Source organism: Melozone crissalis, unplaced genomic scaffold, assembly GCF_028551555.1.
Source record: "Melozone crissalis strain CALT ecotype California unplaced genomic scaffold, PUWL_Pcris_2 ptg000042l_1, whole genome shotgun sequence".
Lineage (NCBI taxonomy): Eukaryota > Metazoa > Chordata > Aves > Passeriformes > Passerellidae > Melozone > Melozone crissalis.
Genome location: NW_026535820.1, coordinates 18,010,040 through 18,036,534, shown reverse-complemented (window position 1 = coordinate 18,036,534; position 26,495 = coordinate 18,010,040). Strand labels below are relative to the sequence as shown.

General features: G+C 40.0%; 1 protein-coding gene across 4 annotated transcripts in view; it reads left to right on the top strand.

The window, feature by feature from the left end:
- Window positions 1-26,495, top strand: part of GREB1L (GREB1 like retinoic acid receptor coactivator) — a 132,781-nt gene that overhangs the window by 4,574 nt on the left and 101,712 nt on the right. Inside the window, exon 2 of one of the 4 annotated variants that reach the window (XM_054284610.1) lies at window positions 21,994-22,059. The exons of the other annotated variants lie outside the window; for them this stretch is intronic. The gene's annotated coding sequence lies outside the window, so the exon portion shown is untranslated. The remainder of the gene's footprint in view (window positions 1-21,993; window positions 22,060-26,495) is intronic. 4 annotated transcript variants of the gene reach the window in all.

Below are 26,495 nucleotides of genomic sequence, written 5' to 3'. Positions count from 1 at the left end.
CAGCTGAGGGAGGCAGGATTGCGTTGCCTGGAGAAAAAGTGGCCCAGAGGGGACCACCTTGCTAGATGGGTATTGATCTCTTCTGCCAGGTAACAAGGGATAGGACAAGAGGAAACGGCCTCAACTTCCACATAAACTCTGCATGGAAAGGTTTGTCCAGCATTGTAGCAGCCTGCCCAGGGAAGCTGCTGAATCACCAGCCTTGGAGATACTTATAAGAAGTGTAGTCATGGCATTTAGAGACACAGTTTAGTGGTGAACTCAGCAGCACTGGGTTGATGCTTGGACTCGGTGATCATATAGGTCTTATTTGACCTAAATCATTCTATGATTCTGTGATTCTAAAATGTAATTAGGTTTGGTTTGGATGACTGCTGAAGCCTGGTGAGCTGGTTTCTGTTGTCTTATTCTGTTACACAATAATGTCACAATTTCTGTGAAATCCTTTCGGGACATGACAGACCATAGAGAATTGTGTAAATTACTACTTTCATTGAAGTGTATTTAATGTTATTCTCATTGAGTTAGCATTTTAAGTTCCATGGCACCTCAGATGTTTAGTAAAAAACCTCCATATACTTGAGCTGAAAATATTGCATCATGTACTGTCAAGTGCTTTGGTTAATTTGGATCTAAATTTTTCTTTATATTTATATTAAATAGAAAAGATAGGAAGAACTACATGTTGTGACATAAAATCACTAGAAGAGTAAGAATGTAGGGAGCAGCCTGAGTCAGTACGACAAGATATGATTAATATTGGTCATGTAAGGTTTTAGAGAGGTTATTTTGAGGTAGTTTTTCAAACTGCTGGAGCTGTGCACAGAAAACAGTGTGGGCAGACCTAAGATACTGTTACTTAAGAGATTACCAGACATCTGTTGTACTGGTTCCATGAACAAGCCTGGAGTGACTAGTTTTGTGAAATGCTGTGCAAAGATCCTCTTGTTCTGTCTCCTGTCTCCACCACTGTTTGTAATTAGCTCTTTTCAAGACCCTTGGTGTGATTTGGTCAGAGCACTTTGAGGCAAGTGACAAAGTTAGTTACTGAATGTAACAGTGGTCTGAAACACACTCCATTAATAGTCTTCCTTTTTAAAATGAAGATTCATCTGTGTGTCTCACCAAAAGTGATAATATTTCCCTAGAACTTACGGTGTGAAGCTTCTTTAGATAGTTATTTCAAGCTGCTGAACACTTTCCTGGTACTCCTGTCCTTTTGCACCAAATTCTGCTGCACCTCCCTCTGCAGCACCGATTTCTCTGTTGAATGGAGTGCACAGCACCAAAATTTCTGGGAAATCAGTAGCCTGTTTTGAAAGGCTCTGTTTATGCTGCTGTCTTTCTCTAGAGCCATAATAAATTTAAATTTGGCTTCATAAAGAATTAGTGTGCATATGAAACATTTTACCTCTAGAATTCTGCATATTTGAGAGCTATAATTTGTCCTTCCCCTTTCTTTTATAATGCTACCTCCAACTTCAAAACTTGCTTTCTTGTAGACTCCCAGGTCTGTAGGCATAAGGAAACCTAAGCACAATTTTTCTGGGAGTGTGATAGTTAAATTATGCTTTTAATTTGGTAGAATTCCCTTATGCCACCTCCCCTCCCCCCTCCCCAGCATTATTTCCAGCTGTCCTTTAAGATAGAGGTGGTCATATGCAATTGTAATGCCAGTGCTCAGGGAGACTTGTGTATACTCTGAGTTGTATGGTCCCTTGTGGTGTTATCACTCAGGAGTAATTGAGTAATTAGAGGAGTGTTTGGAAATTGCTGTGAGCCTGATCCTCCACAGTCTTCCTAGTGAAGAGGAAATGATCAGTTATTAAAAAAAAGTGAAGTGTGGCAGAGTGAGATCCAAGCTCTGGGCTTAGTGAGATCCAAGCTCTTTCTCCATCACACCCACTTCAAAGAGATAGTGTAGTGGTAAGGAGCAGCAAATGCAGATAGCTGAGCTCAGCTGTCTCTGGTGCTGGAAGGACTCTGGGCAGCTGCCTCTTCACACTGGAATCACTGGTGAAACAGAGGTGTTCACAGCAATATTTTATAAATATTACTGTTGCCTGCCCACGCTCAGAATGAAGAGCCTGTGTGACAAAACTGTGTCTTGGTGGCTTGGTTTGGGATTTGCAGAGCCAAGTGCTGTGTTCCCTGTCCTGAGCCCCGTGTCCTTTTCCTGCTGGTACAGTACTTCACTGCTATTAGTTCTCTTCTTACGTATCTCCTTGGTGATAATGTGTTTCACAGTGTACGACTGCATCTCAGTTTTGCCATTCAGCAGAGCAAGCCATCTACTTTTACTGCTTTTGTTCCTGCCTCGCTGACCATCTCTCTGTGGCTTCTCAGGAAGTCTCCCAAACTCTGTGTTGCTTTGCAGAATTAGATGGCTTTATTCTCCTGCTCTTTTACACTTTCAGTACACTTGGAGAACAGCTGTTTAATAAAGAAAGCTTAATCTTGTAATTTCTTTAAACCACTTATGCAGAATCAAATTCTCAGTGCAATTAGGTGATTCCTTTGGGAAGACTGTGAAATAGGTCTTGATTTTTTACAACTACAATGCACTGAATCAAGAAGTGGGAAACAGCTTCCTGCCAGTCATGTTGTATGTGACATTTAAGAACATGGTGGTTTCCCATTCTTGTAAAAATTGCTTTCAAAAATTAACATGTATAGATAACTTTTTAAGAAACTGTTGTTACTCTTTTGAATCTTAACCTCTTAGAGGGAAATTTCTGGTTGTGAGAACAATTAGAAATTAGGTGGATTAGCCAAGTGATCAGTACCACCCCACAGAAGAGCAGTTATGAAGAAAATGTAGAGGAGAACGGAAAGGCAAAGCCATCCAAGAACACTTTAATGCCTACAGGCATGCCAGAGGCACACTGAATGGGATATTCAAAGCAGAAGTCCAGAGTGAAAAATATGCATATCCTCAGAGTCCCTTTTGCAGCAGTTTTTGTAAATTTTGACAGTTAGTGCCTGCCATATTTTTTTTCAGTAGAGTAGTCAGCACTCAATTTCCAAGCCTTTTGAGAAGGATGAAGACAACTTGTCTGCCAGACTGTGGACTTGGAGGCAGAAGGTGAAATAACAATCATGATTATAGCAGATGTGGAAGGTGAGCTGGATTTCAAGGGCACAAAGATTAAAACATTAGCAGTCACAAACTTTTGTGTCAAGAGCTGTGAAATGACAGGGCATCTAAACATGCAGGTTTTTTTGTTTTGTTTTGCTGCATTAACTTAGTAATACTCTTCCTTCTTACTATACATCTGAAAATGTTTTGGGTGCTGCATGGAAAATACATAGGAGTTGCCTTCTCCAGAGTACTCAAAGCTAGAGAGGATATTGTGTATGTTTGTGCATGTACATATATATATATATATATATATATATATATATATATATATTAAAGAGAAGAAGACAGGAATTAGAAATGCTGAGGTCTAATATCATACTGGTCCAATTCATTAATAGGTCTTTAAAGAAGATTCTTTCTTTAAATGATTGACTGGCTGAGATTATTTATACTGGTTTTTTGTGTTGTTGACAGTTTTCCTTTAGAGACCAGAAGTTCTTAGTGGGTAGTAGATGTGCCACTAGTAATGTTATTCAAAACAGTATGCCTTGGAAGCTTTTAAACAAAGGCCACCACCACAGAAAAACAACAACCCAATGTAATTTTAAACAGCAGATGTGACCTTGTGGCAGAAAAGCCTGAGAAGGAAGGGGGAAAAAAGGATTCTTCTGGCTGCTCTTAGCTATCATAATGAACAGTGTTGCTTGTTGACTGTCCAGCTTGGCTGTTTTATTGAGAGAGGTCTTGTGTCTGGTGTCTGTGCAGATAGATGCTCAGTTTTCATCTGCAGCACAGCTGACTGGCTTTCTGTCAAGCTTGGCTTTGGGGTGATTCCAGTTGTCACATGGATTTGGTGTAGAAGGAGGGAGGCCATGCTTGCAATAGGAGTTAAGCACTCCCCTACACAGTGCAATGTAGGTTTTCAGCTCCATTTGCTGTCACTGTAGTAAATCCATTTCTGATTATGTGCTAAAGCCAGACAGATTAACTGCCAAGTTGAACTTGTGAAGTTGCATGTGTGTTGCCAGTGTCCCTTCTGCTGGAAAAGGCAGATCTGTATAACCTGTAGACTTAGAACAGTTGAAAATTCATCCTAACATTGTTGCTTTGATGTCTGTTTGAAAGCAAAAAAACATGTTTGCTTTTGATTACCATGTTTAAAGGATGCTGTCCCAGCAGTGTAATAAATGAGAATTGGATCTGGGACTTAGTTTCAGTAAAAAACAGTGTTCTTCCAGATGCTTTTAAATTGAATCTTCCTGTGAAAATGGGCTCAGCTTTGAATTCAATAAACATGCAGTTCAGGGGTTTAGGGCTGAAAAAGACAGAGGAATGCAACAGATGCTGGGTAGTTTTGGTGCTTCTTATCTCAGACTATACTGATACTTTACTGATACTGTTCTCTATTCTGATTCACTGTATAAACAAGAACAGCATGAACCTCAGTGTATAACCTTGACATGACTGGATCTTTACTTTATAGGTCACTAACAGTTTGTCTAAATTGCAAAAACTGCATGTTGAGAAACAGATGAAGCATTTGCATTAATAAAATATTTAATTTCCTTTAACAAAAGCTGGCTTGTACCTTGGGCTTTTTATTTTTAAGAAACAGACCTTCAGTCCTTGGTTCATTGTACTCCAGCTGAGAATGACTGAGAACCTCACAGATTTGACAGGATAATAAGTCAGAACTATCAATGCAGATCAGCCATGAACCAAAATACATCATAATATGTGTTGTTTTAATGGGATTTCCAATATGGCCCTGCCAAGAGTGTGAGTTTGGACTGGTTCACCTTCAGAGTTCTGTTGTTTGTTATAAAATGGTGTAGTACAAAACCCATAAAACTTGGCAGTATTACCTATTGTTAAGATACAGCTTCCAGAAACAATTCATCTGGCCCAGGGCCTTCGCAAAAATTCTCAAGGAACCAGGCTACAGACAGCCTGAACTGTTTTGGTAACCTGCTTTCCACTTTTCTTCTTTCTGGCCATTTTTCTGCTCTGTGCCAGATGTGCTTTCTGTATATCATCAGAAATGTGTGCTGGTTGCACATCCAGCGTTGCAGATGCTGGTTGCACATCCAGTCACACACATTGACAGAGAGACTCCATGAGTTCTGCTACTGGCAACTCTCTGTTGGTCTTGTCGCCTTGGTGGATGGCAACAGAAATGGTCTGGTGATTGAGGCATCGCTGGGCATGTGTTAATAGGAAGGCTGCAAAGCTTGAGTGATTTCCTAAGAGGTTGTTTGGCCTGTCTGGGATGGAAGATTGAGCATCAAAGGATAGTAATGATACCTGATGGATTGTTGCATTGTTGCATTGTTGCATTGTCTAAAATCAAGTCTGTCTAGATTCATGTTCATAATCGAATGTTTTACTCTAAGGAAACTTGGAATAAGCCCAGTTATTTTAAACCTTTTTCAGGGCCAAAATAAAGCGTGCATAAAAAAGAGAGACTTGTTATTTCCGTCAATCACTTCTACTACTTATTTTGTTAATTAGTGAGATTTGGGAACTGCAGTTTTCAATGATGCGCCTTCCAGCATCTTTCTGTTGAGTTGTATCTGTGTCCATATGTTTTATTTTTCTGGACATATTGATTCTTATGTGATGATTCAGTATGTGGGTTGCAGTTTCTCCTTGACATATTCTAGCTGAACACACTCCATATGTAGAGGAAAACTGGCCAAGTGTGGAAAGAAGGGGGTTGTGCTTTTTTTGTTGCAATTATGAAAAGAGGAATGGAGGCTGGATGATAAAATACCTTTTCCTGCTTCAAATGATTATCTGAGTAAACTGGGGGTGATCAAGGTTTTGTAAAAAAACATAGCAAGGCGGGGTGGGGGGGGAAGAACTAGAAATTTGCAACTGCAGGTTGAATTTTCTTTGAGAAATTCCACCTCAGGAAGAAGCTGACTGGCAAGTTAACAAGAGCCAGAAAGCAGAACTGTTTTATGATTCATTGTCCCGAAGACAGAAGCAAGTGCATTTTGAGGCCATATGCCTGGAAGGAGGCTGGCCTCAGGATGAATTAATTGAAACAATTCTGTCCTCCCTGTTCTAAAGTGCAGTTCATGCTGAGAGAGACTGATAAATTTCTCATTAGGAAATGCTTGTTGAAAATGTGGTCTATTCTCTGTGTTGTCACACTGCCTTTCTGATCCGGAATAAATTACATAAACTGTGCTCCTTTCAGCCAGCATGCAGAGATAAGAAAATGCACGGGTGAATCTTGTGTCCATTCTGTCATTATGTGTGCCAGGAAAAACAGCCCCAAACTAAATATATAAGCAGAAAATTGTTTTAAGCGAAATGTTCCCTTTTAACACTTTGATGTCAGCCTGGGGAGTAAATAGTTAAATGCAATGCCACCATATAGCCACATGAAGGATAATACTGTTTCTGATGTTCTTTGTTTTGGAAATGAGGCTTGCGATTAGTACTTGCAGTTTTTCACTGGCTTACCTATCCCTGTAGGTTATCCTTTTGTAATTGTTTCTCTGTTTCTATGGATAAACTTATTTTTACTTAACAGAGCTTTTAACTGATGATCACTGTTCTTTACTGTTCTGTTCTTCTGCCCATCCTTTAATGAAAAGTAGTGCTATTATGATTTTAATAAGACTGAGGAATGCTCTTATGTTTTGAACACTGCCTATTGCTATTATGCTTTATGGCAAAAAAGGGGACTTGTTTGGATCATTGTCAGATACAAACTTTATTTTGCTGTTGAATGGCTCAGTTCAAGGTAAAGAGTCAAGTTAAACTAATTATTATAATAAAGTGTGTTAGAAGACCTAGAGTTCTAAACCAGCAGTTTGAGAGATGGAGAATCCAAAGAAAAACTGTTGTGATTTTTCTAAGGAAAGGATACTGGAATGCAGTTTCCTCAGACCTCATTTCATAGAATCATAAAATTATTGAAAGAGATTTGAGGTGAGCTTGTGTCCTTTTACTTTTCAACCAAAAAACATGCAATGTGTATGGAAATATCACCTTGGCCAGGGAATATGGAAATTTCTTTGGTCACTGAAGGAAAAGCATGATGGTTTACTTAAGAGGGAAAAAGAAAACAACTTTGCTTTCCCCTCTTAGGTGGTTCCTCTCTCTTACCATGGCAGAGTAGTCTAAAGTACATATATTTAATATAAGGGAAAACACCTCTTTTAAAACTAAAATAAATGCCTGTGCAAAGCTCTAATGTATGTTTTACTCACTGATGATGGTCTGTGTATTAGAAGGTAAAGAATATGGAGCTTTTGCTACTCTGGTATATTTAGCACCATTTACACTGATGCACAAAAGAAACAAAACCCTTGCAGTTCATAATTAATTTAATATCTATAGAGAAATTACTAACTTGCATTAGAGAAGGGTTATAGTTTTATGTCATATTTAGCCAAATTCTGAATGTGTTAGAAAAATAAGTGTATCCATTCCTGAACAACCCTGGGATAACTATCATTGCCTGCCTGATTGGAGAGACTAGTTTTGGTAAAGAATTTGATTTAACCTACAGGTCTCTTGTTCAGCTCTGAAGAGGCCAAAAAAAACAGCTGTAAAAATGTTGATGTTGGCCATGAATTTACATAAATAATAACTTGCTTGCTTTCACATGCATACTCAGGGTGATATTGCAATGTGGACTTGGGTCTGCTGAAGATCCGGTTTTATTTCCAAATTCTGCCACTGAGAGATGGCACATGGCTTCTACATGTCTCAGATTCCCTCTCTCAAAACCAAATATGTGTTCTTGGCCTGGGAGTTTTTGAAGCACTATATGATAATAATGATTTGATTTTAAGGTTTTTTATGTCTGAGCCTGGAGGGCCCTTAGTTCAAGTCTCCTGCTCAGGTCCTTGGGCTGCTAAGCTTCATGCTCCTGTCAGAAAGCTTTAGACCTCAAAGAACAAATGGTGCTCTTGGCATACGTACAAGCAGCTATTTGGCTTTTGTGTTCAAACCTTCTGTTTAATTTCAATTAACTTAATTTTAATTAATTGAATTTAGACATCACAGTCTCTGGTTTGCCTGTGAAAACTGCATGTGCAGAAAGCTGGGGCGGCGTCTCCACTGAGGTGACTTTATGGTGAAATGGATTCAAAAGTCCAAGGCCTTTGGTCAGTGAAGCAGCCCATGGCCGTGTTTACCCACCATAGTGGTGACAACCAGTATCTGCACTGGTGTCAAAGGAGTGCATGAACACCCAGTGAAAATAGCCTGCGTCTTGCAGAAGGTCTTCAGCTGGCTAAAGCAAGCAGTACTTGTGGAGGGAGTAAATAAAGCTCTTGCAGACCACATGCTGTCACAACCTTTCCCTTCCCCCCACCCCCCCCTTTTTTCTTTTTTTTTTTATTGGCCATATGTTTTAGTAGTCTAAGTATGTGTCAGCAGTAATCCAGGCTCTGCTTTTAAAGGATGATTACCCAGTTTGTTGCTGAAGTGAGACTTTTTCTTCCCCATTTAATTAATTTCTGTCAGGGTTGTAACCGTAAACCTTTTTTTTTTTTTTTTTTTAAATTTATCACAGATTACTCTTTGTGTGGCTAAATTTAACTCCCATCTATTTTTTTCTGGCTGCCGATCTGTTCCCAGTTTGTATGATGGAGTGGGGGGGTCAAACAAACCGGTTTGTTCCCTGGATGCTAATCTGAATTTCAGAGGCGCTGTCCTTCACCCCCGGGCTCTGCTCCCCTCCCCCTGCTCCCTGATCTCTGCAAACAGCCTCTTCGGGTCTCTTTCTCCGTCCCACCCCCCACTCCAGCCCTTCTTTCCTCCACTGGCTCACCAGAACAGTAAATGTTGATTATCCTTTCCTACTCATCCCACACCCCAGTTCTCACTTAGGGTGTTTGATGTACTAGGGAATTAATGCTCCTGAAATTCAAATTATTTAAAAGCCTGCTGGACCGTGTGTTGTATTAAAGATATCATGGTGCTTTTTTTGGGAATTAAATTTTAAGGATTTTCATGGGTTAAAGCAGGTACAAGGTTTTCTGATGAATTAAAAAAGAAAGGTGGTGACCTTTTGTCAGGATGTGATGAGGGTCATCTTTGTTTTATATAAAATAGTGATAAGGAACTCCCCTCTTTAGGGAGTAATTTCTCAGGTCACGTTGGCAGAACAAGGAGGGGTTACTAACTAGCATTGGATCCCTGCTTGTAACCCATCTTCATGGTAGTTCTTATAGCATGGATACAGTTAACCCCCTTCTTGCCTCAAAAAAAGGAATCATGGCTAGTGGGCATGCACAAAGGCGTTGTCCTTGCACAGAATAAACCCTCCTACCTGATATGTGGAAAATAAACCCACAAACATACCGCCCTAGTAGATTGAAATGTATGTGTGTCGGGGAGGAGGGGAATAACACGTAGGAAAAGATTTATGCCTTCCTTTGGGCTGTTGCTTGGTAACAGAAAATGCCTCTTAAGCCTATTTTTGGAGAGGGGAGGGGTGAAACTTGATTCAGTGACCATCTGTCCCAAGCTGGTTGATTTCCTGTTGAGCTCTCCTTTGTTTCTGTCAAACAATTGATTCTTACCCTTTACAGATAAGAATACTGTTGGTGACATTGCCCTGAATCAGCAGGTTGCCTTGTGGCAACCACAAAACAGACCTATTAATTTTAATAATTTTTTTAATGTTTAAGAGGTTTTGTTTTTTTGGAGGCTACTGACTAGTTTTACTGGGATTTATTTATCTGTGTTGTGGTTTTGGTTTTTAGGTTTTTAGCTCTCTGGGATTGCCTGCAGTACAGTAGGCAAGTGTAATAAATGTAATTGAAACATTCTCAGAGAAGATGTAATACGCTGGTTTTTCACTCTGAAAAGTGTGGGGAAAAGAAGCCATGGTTTTGGGCCCATTAAGCCTTTTGTCAGTGGGGGGGGGAGCAGAAGTTAATTGAAGTCACTATTGAGGAAATTCCCACTGTTTCTGTGAAAACAAAACCCAGATTCTTGTTGCAAATGGAATATTTGCTATTGTTCTTGCTTAATTGTCAGAAAATCATTCTCTGTTTGACTGCCTCCCGATGTTTGCTTAGTAGTAGTGTGCTGGATAGATTTGAACTCGAGTTATTTTTAAATCATCTGTTTTATTTATATTGCAGAAGCCCGTATTTTTCCTTTAGTTTTATGCATGCAGGGTACAAGGCCCATGCATATGCCAATATGTGTGTGGCCTCTGTAGCTGTGATTATTTAAAAGCATTCCAATGCCACTTTCTTCCCTGCCCTGAATTTCAGCATTCAGAGAAGCATTTCATAGTTCCAGGTATCTGCTGAAAGGGAATGAAGGCATGTGTGACACAAAGAGACAGGTAATATATGCAAAAAAACTAGTGAAGTCACCCAATGCAGTAGGAAGATGATAGTCACTGTTATTTCCTTCAGTCATTGAACCTCTTTCCGGGAGTATTTCCATGATGATGTGTTACAGAGGAGGGTGAGAAGGAAAAACTTTCAATACAAATGTCTTGGCACCTTACAGGTCTTTGCTTATTTGAGTTTAGCCTACTTGTCACTCAGTAGATGAAATTTGGAGGTAATTCCCAAAGGTCACTTCACAGACTTGGAGGTGTTAGAAAAGTTAATTTCCCTTTCTCTTCTGTTTTTCCCATGTGCTTTCCAGATTGCTTTCCACAGGTAGGTTGCCTGCAGCTTTCAGCATGGTCCTGGATCCATGTGGACTCAGCTCCTTTGGAAGCCAATGGCAATATGCCTACTGGACAGTGATTTAGTGCATGGTGAGTCAAGGGATACCTGAGAGATTTCCATCCTTTCAAAAGAAAGCTGCATCTGTGATTTGGCTCACTAAGGGAGGTTCACATCAAACCATGTGAATGAGCCCGTGGCTTGGGGTCCATCAGCCCTTGGCTCCTTATTGGTTGTCCATTTCCTCACTGCAGTCTCAACCTTTCCCCCTATTTTGCTGCTGTTTGTTTGGAGCATGGTGGGATCTGGCAGAATAACTGATCTACTTGAAAATCAATGTAGTTTTCCAGGTTACTTTTCAGCTGGATTAATTCCTTGATCCAGTTTACCTACTGAGTGGCATGCCAAGCTTGACTGGTGCAGTGTAGCACAATGGGGTGGAAGTGATCAGTACTGAGTAGATTTATTTTATTTTTTCACAAACCACTAGAGCCAAATATACTGTGAAGTGTTTTTAAGCATACATTCTCTTTTAGGTTGAGAAATCCTACTTTTGGATTTTACACTGGACAGGTGTAAAATTAATTGACCCTGCGTATGTGCATGCTGCTTTTTGCCAATTTTTTTTGGTTAGAAAGTGATAGGTACCACCAACATGCCTTTTGGGTATTTTCTGTCTGTCTTGAAATTATACTGAGATCAAAAAAATCATTTGTAGAACTAGTGCTAACTAGGTCGATGTTGACCTGAGATTTTAAACTTGGCAGTGAAGGAACTGTTCTGAATTGTTTTAGGAACTGATTAAATTTTGTTTCTTCCTACAGAGTTATTTTTGTGAAGGGAGAAAAAAAACCTGGGAATTTTATTTCAGGCTTGAAATAAATGAAAAATGGACCCCTGTTCTAGATACTTGGAATTCATTTTTTTGTCTGACCTAGAGAAGATGATGAGTGGTTGTTCTTCTCGGAACCCTTAAAAGAGCATTACTAAGCTGGATGACTCAAATGGTAGGGAACTGACAAAAAGTCCAGTTCTTCCGGCATCTGGGGCAAGCAGCTAAGTCCGTGACCTGTGCAGATGACACAGTTAGAATAGAGTCCTGCACTTGTCTCTGTGCTTTCTCTGCCTGGGTTGTACTGCGCTTCTCCCCTTAGAACAGATCCGACGTACCCTTTGTTCCCAGATAAGAGCATCTCCAGATCTGCCAGTCAGGAGGCACAGTACCTGTGGCTTACCCTACAGACAGGATAGCAGTAATTCTAGAAAGGGAAGTTGGTAGAAGACTGGCATCTGCTTGCATTCACCTTCTCATGTTGCTTTTGCAAGGATGGAATTATTTATGAACGTTTTTTCCCATCTGAATGCTCTTCAGTCAAACAGAGTCTGAAGAACCACTATTCAATGTCAGGGTATTTGGCAGGGGTTTTCTTTTGGGAGGGGGAGCACAGAGGTGGGGTCATGATGAGCTGCTTCTCCATGCTGGGTGATTTCATTGTATGTGCCTCAGGTACTATGTCATTGTCATGCCAATGTCCCTATTGAAGTTCTGACTCAGCTGACATTTACAGAACTGACGGCAGTGCCACCCTTAGTACCAGTTTGAGAAATCTTCCTCTCCTGTGATAAAAAGGCCTGTTTGTGGTTTGCAGGACAGAGTTTGGGCACTGTAGCAATGACTTTATGCTGTAAGCATAAGAATGATGTGACCCTTCCCTCCCCAGCCAAAATGCCCAGCTCCAAAACCCCATGCATCAAAGGTGCAAGTGACAGGCTTCCCTTCCAGGAAGGTATGGCCATCAGCACCACTGACGGACTCTTCAGGGAGGAAGCAACAAAGAAAAGGCTTTTAGAGAACCTTTTGTTTCAAGCAAATAGCTTTCTGAAACTACAAAATTGAAACTTAACTTTGGGAAGGAAGAACCCCATGTTCCTCAATGGAGTTACTTCCTAGTGTACCACAGCCCTGTTCTGTGTTAGAAGTTCCTGCTTAGGTGAACACTCACCTTTAAAAGAGCTCCAGGCCTTGGGCATGCTGGGCTGTATCCATCCTCTAATCTTTGCTTAATGTTCTGAGGCCTAAGCTAATGTTTCAAAATGTACCTTCTGCATATTTCTGTATAAAATGTGCTCTTTTATAACCTGCTGGCTCAATGTTCTTGTGAGTGTGCTTTCCTTTGTAGAGATGAGCCCATTTCCCACTCAGGAGTAGGGAATAACCACTCCCATATATATATATATATATATATATATATATATATCTAAAAAACATGTGAGTGGATCAGAAAGTATTCTTCCATTGATTTGATTTAATCTAGATCTTCTTTTTGATTTAACTTGTAAGTTGCAGTTGCCTGGAGATACACTGCTGTTTTGCTCTATGATCAGTGCTTTGAAAGTGTAACTTTGGTGTTTGCTAATAATGTTTAACCTGATCCAGACATTTCATATAATGCAGTATAAAACTAGAGAATCTGGACTATTGCATGTTGAACAAGTGTTACCTCTGTCAGGTATTGCTTTATATATGTGGGTCAAGGATTGCAGAAGACTGCAAGTCAGTGGAGGATGTAACTCTCACGTGTGTCTATGTTATCCTGGAATGGCAGTTTCTGTGAATAGAAAAGAAATAACTTATCAGCTGAAAAATAAGTGAACCAATGTAAAGCAAGGCTCTGAACTACTGTTACTCTCCAGCTTTTTGATGTAAGGATTTTTGTCATCACATGATGGCCAAGTAAACCAATACTTCTACTTTTTCTTTTCCTTTGCTGAGCAAATATATGTTCATTCCTTCCCCACCCTTATTCTCATGCAGTTGAATTTCTGGCTCATTTTTCCAATGGTTTTGCCTGGAAGTTTTTTCAGATCGCTTTCCTAACTGACTAGATAGCAGCAAGGAAAAAGGGGACAGAACTAAAATTAAACCAGCTAAAGCCAGCAGCTGGGAGATCTTTGTTCTGTTCGGTCTTGACCACAAGCTTCCCAACAGACATTGGTGGGGGTGGGGGCATGGATCTCACTTCTTTATCTTCTTAATTTTCTTTTCCCACATCATGAGTAAAATGAAAATAAAGTGTTACTTAAATAGGCAGCTAAATTATTCTTAGTGTTGGTGTTGAATTAACATACTCTATAGAGCCCGTAATAAACTGTGGGTTTACAGAAATATCCTGGGAGGATGTGCTGACTTTTTTTTTTGGTTTGTTTTTTTTCTTGCAGTACATTTGTTTAAAGTGAATTATCTAAGTACCATGAAAGTGGGTCTTCATTTTACTCTTCTTTTTGGAATGCAATTTATTAGTGATATCCAGAGGGGTCAGCAGCATAAATAATGTTTGTTTCGAGTCATGTTGGGTGCAAAGGAGGGGGGTCCACAGTGAAGAGCTGTTTTGTTTGGTGTGGCTGATGAGGAGTGAGGCTGGAATTGCTCATAGCTGTCATTCAGGTTTTGTTTCAAAGTCCAAGGACCTACTGGGAAAAACAAAAAGCTAATGAAAGCTGACTGTATTTCAACCTAAACCCTGTGGAATCCAAAATGATGTCCTGACACTCTGTGTATTCTTATTCTCCTGCATTCCCATGGTTACTAAGGTAACAGGTTTTTAGAGGCTTTACATCTTCATTGTCAAGTATTTGCTACACTTATTGTTGCTGTTTGCAGATTAGGGCAATTTAAACAATGCCTTTTGAAATGGCGACCAAAAAAAAAAAATACAAAAAGAAATATAGTAGAAATAGATGTAATGAATCAATTACCTTCCCTTGTGTAAATTTTCAGCTACATCTCAGAAGCTACGCACAAAATGTCACACTGGTTTAGTGTGGGGATTTTAGACAGAGGAAGATGCTTTCTTTTAAAGCATGTTAATTACAGAACTCTGAATACAGATGTGAGGAGTACCAAATGTGACTTGGTGCCTTTTTTGACTACAGAACTGTGAAGAAACTGAAGTTTGTGTTTGTGTCAGAGTATTGTCACTCTATTTACAGTACATCTGAGACAGTGACCCGAATTTTGTAAGCTGTGTTATATACTGCATCTGTGAAATCATACTTGAAAAATTAAGCAGCTGGGAAAAAACCCCACTTTTTTTCTAACAAAGAAAAAGGCAGAACTCTTGTACTTGAACACACTTTATTGATGCTCCTCTGTCCATTTAGATCAAGCAGAAATATGCTCATTCACATCTTCACTGTAAAAATGGATTATAGATGAGATGGTCTGGCTTGTAAGTATATCTCCAAGAATATGATATTCAAATTGATTTACTACCTGCTGGCTTCTTGCAAATGAGTGCATTGTGCAACAAAGATCTTTAGCATCTGTGCTAGGAGAATTGTTTTTAAAAAAATTTAGTGAAAGTAGTGAAGTCTTTACATCATGATGATTTGTGTTACACAGCTGAGGTATGGTACATAATGATTCCACTTTGCCTGACAGAAATAAAATGCTCCTAGTTGAGAAGAATCCTGCTAGGCAGGGGAAATACAGGTAATGTTCTCCCTGAGTGTCCTTGAAATGAGTCTTTTGCCATGGACTCAAGAGCCCTTTGTTGGACAAACCCATGCAGTCGGCGACATCCCCATGCTGCTGAAGTGAATCACCACCAGTGTCCATGCTGTCTCCATCTGGGCAAGACTCAGAGTATGCCCTTAGACTACTTTTTTAATAAAGGTGGGTTATATGAAACAACTTTATTGCTGCTTATTTGCAGCTAAATATAGTTTCTTTGGAAGCATAAGGGGTGGTGGTGTAGGGGCCCTGTTGAGCACCGTTTTACTACAGTTCTGCAGACGCTGTAATAAAATGGCAGTGGTTTGTGCTCAGCCAGGCATATGCCTGGTCTCAACCATCTCTACCCCCAATATCAGCAAGAGGCAACTTTCTTGAGGTAGACAAGACTTAGGAGTCTACTTTTCAGATAAGTACAGAGCAGATTACCCCAGAAAAAGGGAGGTGACAGATGGGTGGCTGACGCCAGAGGGGTGAAGCCGAATGCAGACTGAATTAGTCCCTGCAACCAAGGACAGAAGGTGCTTGGCACGCAGCTCTCACAAGTTATCATTTTAAAGTGTTTGTAGGGAAGCCTTTAATTTGATTAGGTCATTTCCTTAATAGTTTTGTACTTGTGGTTGTTACATTGCCTTGGACAGAAGTGTGATTTGACATCAAAATGGCTGCTAACATTTAGGTTTATAATAAGCCATTTATATATGATAAGATTTAAATTTTTCTGGTACATACAAAAAGCTGAATTATGAATGTATATGTATGTATGAAAATAGGTATACTTTTGTGAGATTACTGAAGGAAAGGTCATCTTCCTTCCGTCTCACTTAAAAGTATGTATAATGCATAAGAGAAATAAGGTGTGCAACTCAAAAAATTATGTAGTGCATCATAAAAATGCAATTGTTTGTTAAATTTTTTATTTTGTTTTTATGGGATTTTTAAAACTTGTTAAAACCTGTTGTTATACTTTCAGCACTTACTTGAGTTTTTTGAAAGCTGTAGAACAAGAGGGGAAAACAAATTTATTATTAGTGCTTTGCAAAGCTTTTGAGATTCAAAGCTACCAGTATTCGATATGTGTCAGTTGTAAGCTTGCTAGGAGGGCTTGTAAATTCCTTAGTTGGAAAAAAAAAAAGTCTCTGAACTGTAAGGTTTTTAAGGACAGACTTGAATGCAGAAGGGTCCACAACGACTTGTTTTTTTTAAAAAAAAATCAAACAGAAAAGTCATACTGCTGTTTGCCAAACTGGGGATAATCACTGAAAACTAATGTGGCAGGAGGCTGTAGCACCCTCTGGCAGAATTTTTCCATCCAATAATAAGTATCTTCCTTCCCTACTGGAACAGGGATGAACTTCCACCCATCTCTGATGTATGGAGTGTCTTAGAGGAGTTTGGAGGGAGCCTCCACTTTAGGGAGCAGGGAGGATATCAGGGTGTTTTGTTCATGCTTTGGCATTCCAAATCTGACCAAATATAATTTAAAAGCATTTGTATGGGCCTCAAAGGAGCCTCCCAGTTCGCTAATGAAAAATCAGTCTTGCTCCTTCCTTCTTTTGGTCCCCCATCCAAAAGGCAGGAGCAAGTCTTGCACAAAAACATGTTTTTGAACCCATTTTTTTCATCAGTGCTACCTCTTTTGGTTTATTTTAAGCATAATTTTTATCCCTTTTTGATCAACTTTTTAGATTCCACTTTTAATTCCTGTTGAAAACTTCTCTTTCATGATAATCTTAAGAAAGGTTTCTGCTGGACAGGCTCCCTTCTTTTCAAGATAATTAGTTCAGACAAACTGAAAGATGTTAATAAAATTATATGAAACTTAAACTTTAATGAGTCATTAGGTACATGTTCTCATGTGCTTCCCTTCAACGTGCTGGTAACTGATTAGATTCTAGGAGATTTACTGGGTGCTTCATAAGTAGCAGTGCCAGTCTTGACACTGAATTTGAGATCAGAGTTTGGCAACCTTGATTTTTTTTTCAGCATTGTGTTTGTTGTTGTTTGGTTTTTTAGTTTTGATTGGTTTTTGGTTTCTTTAATGGAAGATGTTTGCATGCCTTTATTTTTAAATAGCAGCCAGAAGAATTTACTTCTTACTTACCTCTAGATCTTTCAACAGTAAATAATTACCATTCAGTGAGGAAAAGGGTATTTACCTCAGTAAGAACCAACTGTGGTTGAGCACCAGAGAAAACAGGAGGGGTTTCTTTTTCTGTATGGTTTGGCTGTTAAAAGCAAATTGAATTTAAACTCTGAGTTGACTTAGCTGTTTGCATTCTTATATATGGCATGCATTTCTGCAGTTGTCTTAAAAGATTTTAAAGACTGAAAGTGTGGGTAAAACCAACAAGATGAATTAGTTGCTGGAATGTTTAGTGTGCTCCTGGCTCAGACAAGGGAATGACTTTTATTCTTTGTGGATAAAAACAACTTAATGCTTTAGCAGACATATAATTTCTAGAGGAATTGCATAGTATTTATAACCCATAAATGGGTTATAAATTTGCATTATCTGCAGCAGATGCAAATGTTTTCTTCTGAGCCATTAGGCAGCCTACCAGTTTATTCCCATTGACAATGATGGCTGCTGAAAAGGCACAGACATTGCAGCATCAACCTATAAATTTAATTTCTGGCACAGTGGAAGCTCTTCAAAGTGTCTTTTGTTGGCAGAAAAAATTCTTGCAATATAAATAAGTATCTTGCAGCCCACATTGAAGAGAGATGGAATGAAATGCAAGAATATTCTGTAGGTTTTGATGAAGTGGTTTTCTCTGGGAGAACAGAACAGAGAAATAATTCAAGAACCCTTTTAAGGCTGCAAGATTTAACTACTTTATATCTTCTTCAAGCAGCCTGTGCTGAACATCATTTGCTATATAAGAAACACTGACTGAATAAGTTGGGGGGTTCTCCTCAACAGCTATGCAGTTACTGCATAAAAGAGAGACTGATGAAAACCAGTACAAACCTATTCTGTTTTCATCCTCTTTTTTTCCTATAAACTGACTTTTTGGAGTTTCCACACAAAATTCTTAAAGAATGTCCCATTTTTTGACATGGCAGCTCTCAAATCTGTGTGGAAAAGCTGTTGGTCATGAACTAGAGCTAAAGTAAATAATTAACTGTGTAACCTCTTCATCTGACACTTAGTGTTATAATAGAAAAATTATTATCACATCTCATTTATTCAGACTAAATGGAATGTGTCCAGTGGTAATTAAATAGACAATTTTTAAAATGTTTGCATTAGCCTATTAATCTTTTTCTTAATTAAGTGTATGGGGTTCTACAGCCTCTGGTTAGATAGGTATTGGTTGAATAACTTTAAGGAAAGAAATTTGGTGTTTTTCAGCTTTGTTTCACAAAACTAAAGTACTCCTAAGGCCAAAGAAGTACAAAAGATCAGTTGCAACTAACTTTGGTTTGCAGCAAGGAAACCAGTGGAAACCAGAAGGCCAAGGGGGTTGTCTTCCATCTGTGCTGAAGATGCAAAGTCATGCTATCTATAGGAAAAGAAAGATGACATTGCCCTTTAGCCTGGGTTTAATGTAGGTCAGTTGGGTCACCAGATGACATGACTTTAATGGCCAAACTGCTTTTAACAATTGCCTTGGGCAGTGTTTAATTTCACTGATCCTTGCCAGCCTCCAGGAGAGGAGAGAGCAGAAATCCACCTTATCTTTCGGTTTTCACAGAGTGATGATTTAATCCTCTTTTGTACTGAAATTTCTCTAATGAAACCTATTACCTAGTGCACACTTGTTATAGTTGAACGCAGCCCAAGTTTGTATGAAATTTCAGAATGAGTTGACAAAGAGGTTTGTTTGTGTTCTTGGGCTGATCAGCTGCCTTTTTTAAGTTGACCTATGGTTTATTATCTCTCTTTCACATGCAATATCTTCCTTCTCCCTGCAAACCCGTGTAACAATCAAGCATACTGTAATAACAGAAGAGGAAGGATAGAGCTGAATTCCAGTTGTCCTACTGTTTTTCCATCTGGTTGATGGACTGGAATAGCAGTTCAGGGAATATACAATGTTCTCTTTTGGAAATATCTCAGTATATATATATATATATCTTAGAAAGTGCTTGGATGTCTGTCAGTTTTGTATAGATGCTCTGAATGGGCTACTGCTTAATGTGCTACTTAATGGTCTGTAATGGAGGGGGGGAAAGACAAAGAAAAGCAAATGTTGAGGCATTAATGGGGGAAAAAAGGAAACCAAAGCAAAAAAAAATTATTCTGCCATGCACGTGCATCTTTAGGATACCTACATCTTGAAAGTCATGTGCAATTTGTCTCCTTCCTCTTGCTTTTGTGATAACACAGATTAAGAGTGGAAAAATACAGAGAAATAAATAAGGTCGATCCAAGTGTAGAACAACTACTATTATGTAAGGAATGACTACATTGACTAGACTTCAGCCCTGCAAGTCAGACAGCTGAGGTCCATAAAATACTGTGGGGCAGAAGGTGAGAGCTGTTTGTGTCTTCTGGAGGAAAAGAACTGAGGAGCATCAAATGAAATTAGCGGGGGCTGTGCTGAATGCAAACAAAAGGTGATAATTGCCAGTGTGAGGTGGGTTATCACACTCCTTTCTCAGGTCCCAGGCATGGTGTTTTCTAAAGCAGCTGGATAAATTTATGGTTCCTGTTAAATGAGCCTTGAGCTGCAGATCAGTGGAGGTTGGGAGAATAGTTCAGATACTTACGACTACAGGAACATCACGGAATTTGTGTTCTTTGAGTATCTGCTGTTGGCCACTGTGTGACCTAGGAAATGCACCCTCTAGTCTGACTTTTAGGTTGATCTGACCACTCCATTGTTCTTCTTTGATTAGTGTGGGCCACAGTGTTGGGTGAGGTGGGCTGCAGAAAGTGTTCCAGGTCTGCTCTGTGCTCACAGTGCATTTTCTCCAGGCAGTGAGCCAGGTGAAAGCAGCATACAGGTGTCTTGTCTGCACCATGTTGGTTTGATAGGTAATAAAATTAAATATTAACAAGCAATTCCAGGGGTGCCAGAACTGAAGAAGCTAGTTTCCTAAAGATTTGTCTCTTTCTTTGTTAATAAACAATGATTTAAATCTTTTTCTGTATTTAAGATGTGGTTAGGATCAGCCCTTCCAATGGCTTCCTGTTTTACTGCCATTACAGTCAAATGTCCTGCCTAACTGGCTAAGTTTCCTCATGAATATTGAGAAACTGAAATATTTTTCAGAGCTCTGTTCCTCTGTTTCATTTGGATGGAATTGTGGGTTTAAGAGGTGGTTGACAGAAAACATGTAATATGAGCCATGTTTCTCTTGGAAGCCAGGCAAACAGAAATAGTGCAAAATAATTAGAAATAATACAAAAAAGCCAAAGAATCTTTCATCATACCACACAGTAGTAATAATATAGTTGAAAAATCACATGAATATAAAAAATAGATTAATGATCATCTTTCTAAAATTTTGAGTGTAATACAGGTTAGTTCAATGCTCATGGTTGTGCACAGGAGCAGTGGGGTATGTGTGACATCCTATTTTTCTTACATTATTTAGTAACTGACACACGCTGTGTTCTTGCTGGCTGTTAACAGCATGTGAATTATGAGGCCAAAGGGGTCTCCCTCATGACAATGGCTAATGTTTGCAGAAATGCAAAGGTCATGATCATGACTACTTTTTTTTAATGCCAACTGGATACCAATGACAATTACTGAACTAGACAGTTCTTAAAGGGTCAGTTTATTGACTTATCTTCCCTGCTTTGGGAGGGGTGATGGAATCAAAGCAACTGTCTGGCTTCTGATCTGATGTAAGTGACTATAGCCTTGGATAGTTTTCCTTTATGTTCCCATGAAAAATGAGAGCAACTCCTTCACTAGGTTTATTTTTCTGTGTGGTGCTACTTGATTAGCAATATTATTGTAATCTTTAAAAGAGAAAAGAGAATTAACTTCTTAAAACATACTTTGTGGTTTTGAGATAACTTTCTTTTCTTTCTAACCTCTGTAAACTTTAATGGAGGAAAAAAAAATTGGTGGTTTTGCACTTACAGATTGTAAGTGGTGACTGTAGTGTACTTTAAAAAAATAAGTTTTTTAAACAAATTGGAATATTGACATCTTCAAGCTAAGCCCAGGATGTTAAATAAAGCTCTTTACTTACCTGTGGCTGAAAATATGTGAATGAATAGTTTTGGTTTTCTAACAGACAGAATGTGTTTGGAGGAAATTGCAGCTGTAGGACGAATGACCATGGGTTGTATCTTCTCTTTCCCAGCTCAGATGTTCAAAACTGAGTGTCCATGAGCTTAAAATTGTTTCTGAATTAATTCCTCTGCAATGCAGTGACCTTACATCTGTGAGATGCTGAAGTCTGCTCTGCAGTGTGTTCAGTTACCCCTCACAGTGATTAAAAATTTGAAGTGGAGACATGAAGGCTATTATTTTTTACTTTGAAAACCATACTTTCCAGTTACTGCGCTGAGTGATTTCTGAAGTAGTAAAATCTAGACTAGTATTTTGAGAGAGGGCAGGTCAGACATCAGGAAGTTGGGTCACAGTTGGAGTGGACACAGCGCTAGGAAGTATTCTCCTTAATAGCCTGAGAAGACAAGAGGTATTAGATGACCTAATCTTTTTCCTGTGAAATTTTTGCTGTTGTGACTTTATTTTCCTGATTGCCAAGACTAAATGTGGAGGTCATATTTTTTCTTTTTTGTTCTCTTTTTTCTCTTTACGCAGGAAAGTTTCATCAACATACAGCTGGTTAGTTTGAACCTTGCCTGAATTTATGGCCTTCTGATGCAGGTATGGTAGGAATATGGTAGATGTGATACTAGGACTTAATTTTATGAGTTTACAAAACTGTTGATTAATTACTAAAAAGAAGACTTTGGCTTTATGATAAGAATCTTTGTCTCAAAAGAGGCTGGAAATTATGCAATCAATGACTTTGTGTTTGGTAATAGCAAATCCATATGAAATTTGTCTGAAGTTAAAGAAGTTGGTCTAAAGCCAGATTTATCAATGCAACAGCTGAGTGTAAAGTTAAAAGTTCTTGTTTGCCTCCCTTTGGGAGCTGGGGAGTAGTGGTGGCAAAATGAAGGTTAAAAGTCTTGCCAAGGTTAAGGAAGAGTGAAAGAAGAGTCACATTCAAAAACAAATGACAGGAAACAGCAAATACCTTTTGACAAATTATATTATTTTATTGTTTTAAATAACTATAGGTGAAATTTATAATCTGCTGAGATTTGAAAGTGGTTTCTGTGACACAATTTAGTATCCTAGTGCTTTACTAGACTTCAGTCATATGTCTGAAACTTTGGCTTGATGAACAGCTGTTGAAGGCTACTCTGTGCCCTTAGTTCAGCTGTTTGCAGTTTTTGGCGTCAGGCACACAGCTGGAGCAATTGCTTTTCTTGCAGAAGGGAAAATACTGTGAAAACATTGTTCTTGATTGGTTTTGGTTTTTTATTTTTGTTTTTTTTTTTCCTTTAATCCTTGCTGTCTAATTACTTTGTATTTGGCAGGAGTAGATTTAATCTTGAGTTTACATCTTTGCTGTCTCTTCAGAAACTAGCCAAAGCTATTTAAGACCCAAAACTTCTAGCTTATTCATGCTCAGAAACTTGCTCATGCTGCACTGCTAAAATTCCACCTCCCCTATGGTTCTGTTACAGCCTTTAGTTGTACCCCCTGATCCTTACAACCCTTCTGAAGATAACACACTGAAGCTGAGGAGGTTTTTAAGGGTGGCTGTTGTGTGTGTGTGTGACTGTATGACTTTACTGGCTGGATTTAGGCGATATGTGGTGGAAGATGGTGAGGAAATGGAAATCATCATGGGGGGAGTAAAAAAGGAGGCTGAGAAAGATAGGGAGTCTTGGAGTGAAGGGTGTAGAACAAATTGAGAAGGAGATTGGACTGCCCATAACTGATTCTGAGGGCTTGGAAACTAAAGGGAAAGCACATGTTAAAAGAAATCAAGATTGGCTGGGTGAGGAGGAAGTGTTTGAGAATCAGAAAGGGAAGTGAAGGGTGTTGAAGGCAAAGCTGGGCAATAAGACAGAATGTGTTGACAAGGAACCTGAGAACTGCTGAGATGAGGGGGGAAAAAGGGTACTGAAACCAGGTGTTTCTGACAGATTTATATACAAATAGGCAATGTCATTTGTTATGAGCCTTGGGATGATGGCAGAGTTGCTGAGTTGGGGTAAAACTTCAGGAGTGGGATGAAACCCCTGTGGAATTACAAGAACTGGCACAGTGTGACCTAGTGAACAAGATTCAGATTAAGGAAAGGGACCGGTCTGGAGTTTGACAAAACAGTTGAGAGTCAGAATAATATGTTTTCACAGAAATTTATCCATTGTAATGCCTAAAAAAGGATCAATTATTTTTTGTCTCTTTTCAGCGTGTTTTGGGCTGACCCTGGTTGGACACTAGATACCCACCAAAATCACTCTATCACTCCCTTCTTGAGCTGGATGAGGGAGAGAAAATACAGCAAAAGGCTTGTGGGTGGAGATAAGGACAAGAAGAGATCACTCACCCATTGCCATCAAAATAGACTCCAATTGGGGAAATTAGTTTCAATTTATTACTAATGAACTCAGGGTAGGGTAAGGAGAAGTAAACCCAATTCTTTAAACACCTTTCCCCCACTCCACCCCTGTTCCTGGGCTCAACATTATGGGTCCCCTCCCACTCAGAAGTAATATTCTGTGATACTTCTCTTTCTGCTCCCCTGCAGCAGCACTATCAGTTCATCACATGTTGTCTCTGCCATTCCTTCCTCCTCAGGGGAGGACTTCTCACACTCTTCCCCTTCTTCTCCAGAGGGTCCCCTTTTCACAGGGTGCAGTCCTTCAGGAACAGACTTCTCCTGTGTGTGTCCTTTAGGGGGTCACAAGTCCTCCAGAAAATCTGCTCCAGCCTGGGCTTCTCCCTCCATTGGCCTACAGGTCCTGCCATGAGCCCGCTCCAGTGTGGGTTTTCCAAGGGGTCACCGACTCCTTTGAGCAGGGTTTTGGGCCCTCCATGGGCTCCAGATGGGTCTCTGCTCCACACGGACCTCCACTGGCTGCAGTAGCACATCCTGCCTCACAGGCAATGTGAGCTTCACGGGGGGGTTCAGCTCCTGAGCCTGGGGCACCTCCTCCCTCCCCTTCTTCCATGACCTTGGTGTCTGCATAGCTTTTTCACATATTCTCAGCCTTCTTTCCAGCTGCAGTTGCAGTAGCACATAAACTTTTCCCCCTTCTCAGCTCTGTTGTGCCAGAGGCACTACCATGGTCACTGATGGGCTCGGTGTTCTTCTGCAGCATGTCTGTCTTGGACTCCACTGGCATTGGCTCTGTTGGACACAGGAACTTTCTAGCAGCTTCTCACAGAAGGCATCCTTGTACCCTTCCACCACCACGACCTTTCCACACAACCCAAATACATACTGTCAGTAAATATCATAAATCTTTTCAGTGACAGGGTCTTGCCTCGTTACTGGTGTTCCACATGAAGCACCTGGCTCAAGGAGAGGAGCTCCAAAGAGCTTTGCTGCTCCCAGCGGGACAAGCAGACACGGGAGCCACAGTGAGCCACCACAGTGTTCTCGCTGATCTGTGGGAATACTGGCAGTGCTGCTTGACTTGTGCTTGTCTCCTTGAAAACAGACCACCAACTAATGGTTGCCCACCTCCTCCCCTGTTTGGGGGTTAATTATCGCCACAGATATCACAGCAGTCTGATCACACACTGCTGGAGCCAGGACGTTGGTGGGTTTGGCTTAGTTGTTGGGTCAGGCTGTGGCTGGGATAGAAAGGAGGTCACAGTCAGGGTCAGGAAAACCCAAGGTCAGAGACCAAAGAAGTCCAAACACATTAATCTTGGGGGCAAGGCAGGGGTGTGGATGCCCGGCTGTGATGTGGAACGTGGGAAGGGCCGGTGTGCCAGAGTAAGCATCAAAGCCCAGAGGCTGGGCTGAGGCTGAGGCTGGACTCGAACAACACACCAGAACACAGGAATGCTGAAAAAGGAGGCTGGTGAAGCGGGATGGTTGGGAATGAGTCCCAGAGTATCAGAAAGGCGGATCAAGGATTAGATGTAGAAATTGCAGCATAATACATAGTTTTAGGAAAATTGGCAAGCCCACAGAAAACCTTCTTTGAAGATCTACCTACCACTCTGATGATAGGGCTGAATTCGGGGCAGCTGTCAGGTGGGGCAGCACAGTGGGGGACTCCTTTCATAACAAAAGTTCAATCAAAGCACCCTTGTAAAGTGTTTTTGTGTTTTTTCCTAACTTACTGCAGATGCCTAGGCCTCTCTCTGTATGGAGCCTGTTCCACAAATGTGTTTGTAATGTGTGGTGGTTTCCTTGTTTTGTCCTGGGTATGGCAGGTACACAGACAGAAGATAAATTCTTTTATGGTGAAATCACATTCTGAGCTCTGATTTTACAAAGCTTTATGAAGAAGGTCCTGAGAACACAGTTAGGAGAGTAAAATCTGTTCTCTGGGAAACAACTAAAGCCACAAATTATTGTAATGATACGCTTGGCTGTTTCAGAAAATTAGAGTTACTGACTTTTCATTGAGGAAAAGAAGGAGGTGTGTGTGCAAGCTGGTCTGAAATGTTGAAAGAAGAAAAAGTAATTAGTGAGGTTTCATGTAGGTGAAACCAATTTCACTTACGAAGGCTAACTAGCCCCTCATTTTCATGACTGTAATAAACACTCATTTATTCCTGGCTGCTGGCAACATAAAGTAGCTGAACAATTAGTGTGGGATGGGCTCATCATGGGTGGCATGTGAGGTAATACCAGTCATTCCTGAGGGGAAAACTCATACCTAGCTACCTCTATTTTTACCACCAGTAGCACACTCAGTGGATGGGAGTTCAGCCCCTCTGGCTCCAGTGTAGCCAGAATAGAGCAAATGTGGGTTTTGAATCTGAATTTCCATGGGATTTTGGCTCAAACAAATCAAGTGGCTTGCACTGCCCTCTGTAAGGTGGAAGCTCAGGTAGAATTAAGCTTAAAAATTTGTATAAATAAATGCAAATTTACAGGTTTTGAGATGTGGGAATTCTGTTGACCTATTCAATGTTAATTCAGTGCTCTGCATGTGGAAGGAGAGAAAGTAGAGACAGAAGTGACTTGATGTTCCTTCAGACTGTCTTAGTGTATAATGCAGGTCAGAGGAGTTTCCCAGTGGTTTTCATGCTAAATCTTGGGACACAAGAGTGGT